Source organism: Diabrotica undecimpunctata, chromosome 7, assembly GCF_040954645.1.
Source record: "Diabrotica undecimpunctata isolate CICGRU chromosome 7, icDiaUnde3, whole genome shotgun sequence".
NCBI classification, from domain to species: Eukaryota; Metazoa; Arthropoda; class Insecta; order Coleoptera; family Chrysomelidae; genus Diabrotica; species Diabrotica undecimpunctata.
In genome coordinates, this window is record NC_092809.1 from 12,592,650 (window position 1) to 12,604,862 (window position 12,213).

The 12,213-nt window shown below is 34.5% G+C and overlaps 1 protein-coding gene across 7 annotated transcripts in view; it reads right to left on the reverse strand.

The window, feature by feature from the left end:
- Positions 1-6,739, reverse strand: part of Tlk (Tousled-like kinase) — a 475,437-nt gene extending 468,698 nt beyond the window's left edge. For 5 of the 7 annotated variants that reach the window (XM_072536709.1, XM_072536711.1, XM_072536708.1 and 2 more), the window contains exon 1: positions 6,355-6,739. The gene's annotated coding sequence lies outside the window, so the exon portion shown is untranslated. Of the gene's footprint in view, positions 1-6,349 lie in introns of all 7 variants that reach the window. The other 2 variants (XM_072536703.1, XM_072536713.1) reach the window with 2 other exon arrangements.
- Positions 6,740-12,213: the final 5,474 nt, after the last annotated feature.

Below are 12,213 nucleotides of genomic sequence, written 5' to 3' on the forward strand. Positions count from 1 at the left end.
TTGGTCTGGACTAAAACCAAGAACAAAAAATTTTATCCACAGACCATGTGCACCAAAAGCGACTACAATGTTTTTCCTTGTTTTAATTGTCATGCACACACAAAAACTAATATAACTTTGATGTCGGAAGTACAAAAAAAAGACTTTGGTCCGAGGCAAAAGTAGCGCGTTTATGCTTTGGGACTTAACGTCTCAAATGTCATAAATGTCATCAAATTAATAACAATATTGAATTATCTGTTTAAATGTTTATGACACTTCTCATTTTAAAATAATTTCATATAGGTAAATACAATTATTATTTTTAAACATATTATGTAGTTTATATGGACTGTTCAAGGATTGCAGAAACCCTCCAGAAAACCCGATAATATGCATAGGTGACGATCGCATAAAACGCGTGAAAACTTTTAAATACCTTGGCACCACAATCAATGACCAATCGGATCCACAACAAGAGATAAAAACCCGAATACAAATGGCAAGACAAGCTTTTGTGAAATTCAGACCGCTCCTATGTAATCAAAACCTAAATTTCGAAATACGCTACAGAATGGTCAAGTGCTACATATGGTCCATCTTGCTTTATGGCATGGAAACGTGGACTTTGAAAAAAACATCTATCAACAAACTTGAAGCATTTGAAATGTGGTCATTAAGAAGAATGATGCGCATACCTTGGGTGGATAGAGTTCGAAACGATGACGTCCTTAAGAGAGCCGGCGTGGAAAGAGAACTCTTTAAATTAATTAAAAAACGCAAGATTGGTTACCTTGGGCACATATTGAGAGGAGCAAAATATGAAATACCACAGTTAATCCTACAAGGGAAGATCGAAGGTAGGAGAGGAGCCGGCCGCAAACAATTATCCTGGTTAAGAAATATTAAAGAATAGATAGGAATACACAATACAGGCGAGATGTGTCACGCCGCCAAGAACAGAATTCTAGTAATGAGATAGTCGCCTACGCACTTTGGTGTATGGCATGTTAAGAAGAAGAAGTTCAAGGATTATTGCAACCAGGCAAACTGTATATACTAGTCGAAAGAGAGGATATAGAAATAAGCGGACTTTCGGAGACCCATTGGAAAGGAAAAGGACACTTCCGAACGACAGATCATGTTGTATACATATCGGGAGCAAATAACACAGAAAGAAATGGTGTTGCAATTATGGTGACTAAAAAAGTTTCACAATACGTGTATGATTACGAACCGATAAACGATAGACTTAAAAAATAACCTTACTAGCATTACCAAACAAAGTGCAGATTCTTCAGGTCTACACGCCAACCTCAGACGCGTTAGACAATGAAGTGGAAGACGTATACTCCGTTATTGAAGACACAATAAGTTATATTTCATCTAAAGAACCACTCATAATCATGGGCGATTTTAACGCTAAGATAGGAGAAACAAGAAATTATAACATCCAAAATGTAGGAAACTATGGGTTAGGTATTAGAAACAGCCGAGGCGAACGTTTAATAGATTTTGCAACCGAAAACAGTTTGGCCATTGTAAACACAATGTTCAAACATCATGTCCGTCGTTTATCGACGTGGACCAGCCCAAATGGAGAATACAAGAACCAAATCGACTACATATTGATTAGAAACAGATGGAAGACATGTTTTACAAACGTAAAAACTAGACCAAGAGCTGAATGTGGATCCGATCATAAATTGTTATGGGCTTGCTTCAAGATGAAGCTAAAAAGAACAGTGCCGCACCAAACTCAAAACAGGCTGGAGATTTCAAATCCGAAAACATTTAGAGATGCATTAAAAGAAACTAGGACACAAGTTAAACAAGACAACCCAGTAGAAATGTGGAAAGGTTTCAGAAATGCCATAGAAACCTCTGTAGAAACAACCAGAACCGAAAAAAAGATCATCAAGAGAAAACACTGGATGACAGACAGAACGCTGCAACTTCTCGAAGAGCGAAGGAGAATCAAATCTCTCATATATCAAAACGACAGCAACAAAAACGAATTAGCAAGGTTAAATAGAGAAATTAAAAGAGCATGTAGTGACGATAAAAATAAACATATACTTAAATGAAGAATGCGAAGAACTAGAGAGACGTGCAAACCGGTATGAATCCCATGAGTTATATAACAAAGTCCGATATCTATCTAGGGAATTCCTATATAGGAAACCAATCACACAAACAATAATGGATCAAAACCAACATATTATAAATGACGAGAAGGGAATTGCGGAGGTATGGAGAAAATATTGTCAAAGTCTATATGCAGATGATCTTCAAAATGCAAATCACGACGAGTTCACTGCAGAGATAGAACCAATTCTAAAGTCAGAGGTAGAAAAAGCAATCAAAAAGTTAAAAAATAGAAAATCTCCTGGCGCAGACCAGATCACCGCAGAAGTTTTAAAAGAAACTGGAGATGTTGGAGTAAATGTTATGCATATGATCTAAAAAAAGATTTGGGAAACCGGAGAGTGGCCCAATGACTGGACAACATCCATTTTCATCCCTATATTCAAAAAAGGAACTCGGCTAGATTGCAGCAACTACAGAACGGTAACCCTAATATCGCATTCAACCAAGGTTCTACTTCATGTAATACATGAAAGACTAAAATCTTTTCTACTACCTCAGATATCAGAAGAACATGCGGGATTTGTCATAGGAAAAGGCACAAGAGAACACATCCTCAATGTCAGACAGCTAAACAAAAAAATTCGTGAATTCAATACTCCTATGCTTATGTGCTTTGTGGATTACACAAAGGCCTTCGATAAAGTCAAATGGCAGCAGCTATGGTCCATACTAGCGGAAATGGGAACACCCCACCACTTAATTCAACTAATTAAAAGTCTACTTATATGAAAATAATAAGTGCACAGTAAAAATAAACAACACCCATTCCGATCATTTCAGAACAGAGGCAGGTGTCAGGCAGGGATGCATAATCTCGCCAATTCTGTTTAATATCTACAGCGAATACATTATGAGAAAGGTACTAGACGGATGGAAGGGCGGAATATTAGTAGGAGGTCAAAAAATCAGTAACTTAAGATATGCTGATGACACTTTAATAATCGCAGCAAATCAAGAAGAAATGGAAGACATAATAAGATGTCTGGAGGAGAAAAGCAAAACATATGGACTAAAGCTAAATAGGAGTAAGACAAAGATCATGATAGTAGACAGAGCTCGGAATAATCTTCAACACATTATTAAAGAAATTGGGGGCTTTGAAGTAGTAAATAGTTTCATATACCTAGGGTCCCTAATAACAAATGACGGAGGGTATGACAGAGAGATACGTAGAAGGTTGACTATTGCTAGAACAGCTATGATGAAACTGGTAACAATTTGGAAAAATTCTAGCATAACAATACACACAAAACTAAGGCTGGTAAGGGCACTCATTTTTCCCATAGCCACATATGCATCCGAAACGTACACCTTAAAAAAAATAAACTAGAAGCTTTTGAAATGGGTATACCGCCGCATGTTAAGAATATCCTGGATTGATCATCGCACTAACGTATCGATATTAAAACAACTTAAAGTAAAGAATAGATTGCTTAAACAAATACAACAGAGATATTTGCAGTATTTTGGACACATTGCTAGAAGAACAGGTACGATGGTAGATACGTTAAACTGATAGTCGAGGGTAAAGTTGAAGGAAAGAAACGTAGGAGAAGATCTCCAAGCCGTTGAGTAGATCAAACAAAAATATTGATTAACCAAGGGTTACATGAAGCCGAACAACTAGCCCAGGACAGGGAAGGATGGAGGGAAATCGTGAAAAAACTGTAAAGGCCTGATGATGTCATCACATTCCAAAAGGGATTAGGACTGACGAGGAGGAGGAGGAGTTTATGTAAAATAATTAAATTTACTCTTCTTCTTCTTCTTCAAGTACCATCTTCGTTCCGATGGTTGGCGATCATCAGGGCTATACGTATTTTCGAAACTGATGACCCAAACAATTCGTTGTTGCTACAGCTATACCATTCCCGTAGATTCTTTAGCCAGGAGTTTAGTCTTCTTCCTATGGACCTTTTCCCTGCTATTTTCCCTTACATAATTATTCGAAGCAGTTCATATCTTTCGCCTCTTGTAATGTGTCCCAAGTATTGCAGTTTTCGTTTTTTGATCGTAAATATGACTTCCTTTTCTTTATTCATTCTTCTCAAGACCTCGACATTTGTGACTCTCTCGGTCCATGATATTCTCAGGATTCTGCGATACATCCACAGTTCAAATGCCTCTAATTTTTTGGTATCAATCTTTTTAACGTCCATGACTCCATTCCGTAGAAAAGCACAGAAAGTACGTAACATCTCATCAGGCGAAGTTTCATTTCAAGGCTCAAATCTCTTCCGCAGAACACTCTCTTCATTTTAGTGAATATGGATCTGGCTTTTTCTATTCTTATTTTGATTTCTGCTGAGCTATCGTTGTCTTCATTTATAAAAGTGCCTAAATATTTGTATTTGCTAACTCGATCGATAATTTCATTGTGTAAATATAAATTTTGGACATTTTGTGTTGATTTCGATATTACCATAAATTTAGTTTTCTTTATGTTCAAAGATAGTCCATATTCTTCGCTGCAGTCTGCTATCTTATTCACCAATGTCTGTAGCTCTTCAAGTGTTTTTGCGATCAGAACGGTGTCGTCGGCTACGACGACACCGTTCGTAATAAATTTACTACCGAATGATATTTATTTATTAATCTAACATTTCGTCTGAATTGACAGGTCTGTCAGAAGTAAACAACGTATGCTTTGTTAATACGTTAACAGATGGCGTTAAATGCAAATATAATAATTTAATGAATTATTTTATAATATAACTTGTTTATAATATAAATACTTAATAAATAAATTATAAAATAACTTTATTTAATAATTTTCATTACTGCCGTCTTATTCCAGTCTAGATTTGAGATTATTTTTACGTCCTTTACTGATCTGAGATCTATACTGATCTCTTGAAAATCTTTGTATCAGTTTAAATGTATCAAAGGCAAATGGAGTATCATTAGCCCCCAATTGATATGTTTCAAAAATAGTTTGGCAGTCTGTTAAAAAATAGCTTAGATCGGCGTTTTCATTAAGGATATGCCAAATATCTATGAGGAACAACAGCATTAACTGCTTGAAGAAAATATTCGCTATTCCACTGCCTTTACACTTTTTGTAAGAACTAAAAAATGTATAGAATTTCCAGTGGCTTAAAAAACGAATCTTTCCTCTATAACATTTTAAAACGAATCTTTCCAGCAAACGATTTCGGTTCAATATGAGCATTTCATACTCACACCTCTCAATTAAGAAGAAAACCATCTGATCATAAACAATACAAATAACAACAGCACAGTATCTCTTGTTTAAAATACATAGTCGAGTATACTTTAATTTAAAATGTCAGGGAATAATAATCCACTTCCATTTGACCTTTATCCCTATTAAACGAACAAATTAAAAAAGCAAGTTCAACGGAGAAAATGGCAGATTTCAGTATTGACGACGTAGAAACGACTTGGTGTATGCATGAAATACCTCATTTACCCAATGTACAGCATCGTCAAGAGTTCAAACGTAGGATTTCGTTTATAAGAATAGGAATACGACACACACACCTGGCTTCCAAAATTAAATATGGCCTACTTAAAACAAATGCGAATCGGATAGTGACGACAGGGTTTCATACTCGAATAACTTCCTATTAGCTACCCGTTTTTTTAAGCAACCCTTTACAAAGTTTACAAAGTGAATATGGTTTTATTTATTATATTATTATTTATCGATTTTAGTAAACTTCCGTTTTAGACTGAAAGAGTTTCCTTTCAAGAAATAAATTACATTATTACAGAATCACGTGACTACATTAAGCTATTTTTAGATTAGGATAAATAATATGAGTATCGACGTAAGTACATAATCTAGATATCCAAGAGCAATGAATGACATCTTCACGAAAGAACATATTACACACCCTATCCTAGTTTTTTTCAATCTTATTGCTAATAATATTTACACTGCAAATAAACAAATAAATAGACATTTCTTCGACTATTTCTTGTAATAAACTATTATTCAACCCAGATATATACACTCCTAGAAAACTATTGCCTTATTTGGAACTATATGTATTACGTCCACCTGTGTTTTTAAACAAATATCTAATAAAACATACTATTCTAACTAAAATATTAGCAAATAAAATATGTATGTAAACGTATTTACACAAAAGGTGACTTAACTTGTACATTAAATGAATGCAATGAAAATAATTGACTGTTATTAAAGAAACAAAGTTGGCTATTATTATTGGTTTCAAATAAGAATCCTAACCTTACCTTTTGGGTCTGCGGGCCGCCGTCCTTACTAAAACAAAACGAAATTCTTGCACTATAAAACTGTCCACGAAAACTCACTAAACCGATTTCATTACCCTGTCAAAATATTATTTAAAAGTTCAATCGGAAGAGTAAAGTCACTTAAAAGATGGCGACCGACTGGTAGTTACCGATAAATAATTCTCTTTCACGGTCATTTTTCAAGTTTATTTGATCAACAAATCGGGATGTAAACAACACGATTCACTTATTCCTGTTCCTTTTGTCACTTCGCTTGGTTAAATTCTCAATGGCAGGACATTTAACAATTGATAAATACACGGGTAACTTGACATGCGTTTTCAAGTATCGCAGATTGATCTACTTTGAAATGTTTTGCATGCATAGAAGTGTAGAAGAGCAACACACAGATGGATTAGGTGACAGCACACAGGGCCGGTGTGGAGTTAAACAACGTCAGACGGATGCGGTGTTGCCGGAGCTTGATAAAACATAATATTTCTTATGTAGAGTCTTGGTACAAGCCAGAAAATATTTTAATTTAAATTTTATGGCAGATAATTAAAAAATGAATAGGGAAAGTATCATAACAATATAGCTATTAAATTATGTCACACTTAACAATAAATTATGCAGATAAAATATAGTAATAATAACCTCTACTTAAAAAAATCTGGTAATAATAATACTATCAAATTAGAATAAAACCTAAAAAATAGAAAACTAATAAAATATGTGTTGCTGTGGAAATCATCTTTATTATCATCAAGCCTATTGCGTCAACTGTTAAACATAAGCTTTCCTCAAAAGTAGCCATTCTCTTCTGAACTATTTTTATTCAATGTGTACTGTTTTCAGATCATCTGTTCAGCGTGTGGATGGTCTTCTTTTACCTCTTTTGTCAGTTCTCTGTCACCATCCAATATCTAAAATGCCATCTTTCACTCTTATTAGCCCAATTCCAACTTAGTTTGGCAATCATTTCGATGATATCGGATATTTGGCTTATACTGTCTAGACTTAATAGTCTTAATCAAATTTGTGATGAATTCATTTTATATAATAACAAAAACACTGAAAACTTTTGTTTTCAAAACTTATACAAAATTTATTATAATATCTGATCGTTGTGTTTACACTTTTTGTCTTTAACTGCATAGTTTGAGGAGCAGAGAACTGTTTGTCTTAAGTTGATCACTCAGAACTATGACCAACTCTATTTTTTAAATTTGTTAATTTTCATATATTCTAATGAAGATGGCTTAAGCCCTTTATTTTGGACGTGAAGAATTTGAAATTCGTTATTAAAATAATGATTATGGTCTAGAAGGCGTTTTATGTTCTGCTATACGTTTATTGAAAGTTCTAAAAGTTTGACCGATGTAAGTTTTTGGGCAGTCGCCTTGTATATGGATCATCTAGAAACAAAGATATCAAAACATCCCGTATTCAAACAGTTTTTATATTGGTGGAGACACGTAGACGATGTATTGGTATGTTTTACAAGAACTAATAGACAACTTGACCAATTTTTATCGTTTATTAATTGACTCGATAGCCACATTGAATTTACAATAGAAACAGAACAAAATTGATCCATAAATTTTCTAGATTTAAAAATTATCAGACTTAAAAACAAACATGAGTTATCCGTATTTGCTTCCCGCCCAGGCATCTTATTTCTCGCAGCAAGTAAATTTTAATAATTTCACCATCGTCACACCAAGGAAGTGGAGTTTACGTTTCCTGTTGTTGGTCATTCATTTTTGCCACCAGATAGGATTTTCGGTATGATAGAAAGGGAGATAAAAAAGAAGAACATTGTAATAAACAGAAAATATTATGACATGGAAAACACTTAAAGGTGCTGAGACTTGGTAAAGACTGGCAGATATCAGAATGGAGAAGATGAGAAGATAACGTTGTTGTTAAAAAACCTTCCCAGTGACATTTTAAATGTAATGCATCGAAAAGATTTATATTTTCTAAGAACAAAGATCATATGGCCATGGTAAGGGAAGAAATATTTTATCGTTCTGACATAGGTAGGGTTCAGCAAGTCTATAATACGAAATGGGAAAAAGATTTCTTCATTGAAACCTAAGTTACAATAGATTGGATGTTCATTGAAAGGAGATAAATCGCCTATAGAGACACTGCTAGCTATGGTTTATTAGAACAGTGAGCGACGCATAACTCACAGGCAGTCGAACGCCGCACACGTCCGTCAAAATCAAAGAAATGGTTCTCTATGATAACGGTTTGTTAGATTCTGATAGTTGCGCGCACTGCAGAGCGATAGTAGTGTACGTCGAGGGTGTGCGCTGGAATCAATTGCGATTTGATTTGGACGCAGGCAGACGTTCAGATGATCTCACAGCGTACACATCTATAGTGAAATTATAATTGTATTTTTATATAATTATTATTATTGTAATAATTAAGTGATGTCTACTAAATTTTCTCACAGTTATAAATCTCTGGAAAGTCTAAAATATTCTCGAAATTTTTCCAAACAAACGTTTTGAAACAATCTTTTTTTGACTGTTAATTTAAAAGCACCTTCTACATTAAGACATGAAAAAATTTTATTTATATTTTCATTTCTTTTATTTAGATTTGACATTATAAACTCTTCTTCTTTCTCCCGTTCTTGAAGTAATTCATTTCATTTTTCTAAACGTACAATCTTTAAGAGAACATAAGTAAAACTAATTTTTAAAATTGTTTTGAGCGCGACACAATATATGAATGCGAACTAATCTAACAAACCGATTCATCCAAAACTGCCGTGAGTCGAGTACAACAGATTCTGCTGTAAGTCTATGCCGTGCGCTGTGCACAGTTCTAACAAACTGTAGCTTTAGAAAGCTTTTTGGTGAAAATTGGAGAGACCAGCCAGATTTCACATTTTATAAAATAATGGATAGTGGCGTGCAGACAAATAATAACGAGAGTGCTGCAGAAAATGATCATATTGATGATGAGGAGCCAGAGGGACTTGGAGTTTAGGACTTGATATAAATATATACACATAATTTGTAAGAGCTCCACATGCTTTCTTCCTTATTCGTAACACACTAGGTTTGCAAAACAAACTAATCCAAGAACCACTAATATCCTTAATGGTTGACTATTATCATGCATTGTATCATATCTAAGTTGCATAAATCTTCGTAGTTCACTTGCAAAATTCGGTATTTTAAAATTTTTCTTTCTTTCCTAGAAAACACAATAATCTTCTAGCTATGTAACCAGCACATTGTTACTTAAGTTTAATATGTGTAACAAGAAGGTGTGATCCTCGAGTTTATCTTCAAATTTCTACATTTCTGAATCTTTTTTTTAAGAAGTGACGAATAAAGAGAATTTATTTATTCAGTCCTTTTGTTCGTTTAGTTTTGTTTGTTTTGAGCATCCTCTCATATCTCTATCTCTCTACCTCTCTACCATCTTTTTTATAATTTTCGTGATAGTCCAGTATTCTTTGCTAGCTATGGCTTTCTTTATTATGTTTTCTGGTGTGATTATTCCTATTTGTGGTCCATACAACCTCAATCAATTTTTTTATTTTTTACGTTGTGTGTGAATAAAAATCTCACTGCCCCCTCTCCCACCTCATACCGCCAAAAACATCATTTTATATTATTATTTTATTTTTTTCGGTCGATTGCAATCAATTTAAAAATTTCAAAAAATTCACACGCATACTATACAAAACTCCAAATCTAAAAAAAAGTTAAAGGTTTTCTTTTTTCGAAAACAAAAAATGCATTTTTAGATTATGCACACTTAACCTACGGCGGGATTTTTATTCACATAAAACGTAAAAAATGAGAAAAATGATTGAGATGGTATGGATCTCATGATCTCAAAAAATATGATTAACCTCGCACAAACTCGCAAAACCCCTTAAAACTCCAAAAAAATGTGATTTTTTGAGGGTTTAACGATGTTTCGTCCAATTTTTGAATGTCCTTAAGGGTTAAGTTACTTCATATTGTATATAACTTATAAAAAAACCTTGATTTGGTCTACTTTGAAGTCTATTAAATGGAGAAAATCCCTAAAAACTCATACAGTTTTTTGGATTTTTGAAGGCTGTGCACCTGACGGAAATAATCAGAAACATAGTTTTTGATTCAATATACAAAATAGAAAAAAAGCTAGACCTGTAGCTATCTCCAAAAAAACAGTTACATGCTTTAAAAAAAATACATTTTTAGGTTATGTACACTCCATCTATGGGTACGGGTCCACCAGTAATATCCTTAAATATGCGTGTGAATTTTTTGAAATTTTTAAATTGCTTGCTACCCTCCGAAAAATTATAAATACGAAAAAATGACGGTTTTGGGGGTAGGGGCTAGGGGCTAGGAGAAGGGGTTGGTGGCTTAAAATTGCGCTGAGTCCCATTTTTAAACGCATGGAACAAAAAAAAAAGGGCCTGCGTAGCGCAAGCGGTAGGATGCTTGCCTCGCAAGCCGGTGGTCCGGAGTTCGAATCCTACCGCCGGCAAGAACATCTAGACATTTTAAAAATGTCTATAGGCCCCAGGTCGACTCAGCCTGAATAAAAATGAGTACCTTGGGTAAAACCAGGGGTAATAATAGACGGTTGAAGCGTAGCACTGGCTATGTTACCTTCCTTGTATACCGTAGGTCCTAGATATAGCAGACTACCCTGCTATACTCCCAAAGCCGCGACAGCGGTATAAAACGGGAGACTATTATTAACAAAAAAAAAATTTAAAAAAAAATAGAATTCTGCCGAAGAAACCTGTACTCTTTACCTTTAAAATGCATCTTGATTTTTGTCGATAGGACACTTGGATCAAAAGATATTGAATTTTTATCGTCGAGCTGATCCAAATTTTATTCAACATTGATTTTGCTGAGTAACTGACATTCAAAATCGACGGTGGCTTCAAGCGTTGGTTCTGAGAGAATGGTTCATTCTGCACAAAAAGTGCTCATAAACATTTTTGGTTATAGTTATTTCGGCTACATTTTTTACTTGAAACATTTTTTTCTACGGCGTACAGATTCTTGACAAATCGATTTTTTTGCGTTTTTACCCCTCTACGTGGGGGATTTTAGGGGGAAGCCCGAGGGTAAACGTGGTAAACTTTTTTGCATCTTTTTGGGATCCCAAAATTAATATTCTTGACAAAATTTAGCTTGTTCGAATAATTTTTAGGGGTAAATTCTATGACGACTCGACTAATGACACAAGCATGACAGACATATTTTGCTGTTACGAGCTGCATACTATATTTTATCTACGACGAACAAGTAATTTATTTTTTAAAGTTTTTATTGTACTTCCGGTCTCCGGTAAGAATAATATGTTGGTCATAGACGGTTCTTCGATAGCCATCAGGCAACAATTTCACTTGATCATGTTTATAAAAACATACGGAGTGCACTGTATATACGATTTCATTGACATTCATTTCAATACTGAAAGTTAATCGGAACGAGTTGCATACTATATTGTATCTACGACGAACAAGTAATTTATTTTTTTAAAGTTGTTATTGTACTTCCAGTCTCCGGTAAAATTATATGTTGGTCCAAGACGGTTCTTCGATAGCCATCAGGCAACAATTTCCCCACATCATCTTTACAAAACATACGAAAGACAAGACAGATAAAAGAAGTAAACTTTGCATTGATAGTCCAGTCGTAAGACACGAAAATGCCACTGAATCTCTAAAAAGAATACGAACAAGCGGAATTTTGCTGAGAATGTTAATTTTGCGAACCCAAAAAAGACATCACAAAATTTTGCCACTTCTACATCCGGGCTTCCCCTTAAGATCCCCCTCGTAAGGGGGTGGGGAAGGAAAATATCGAT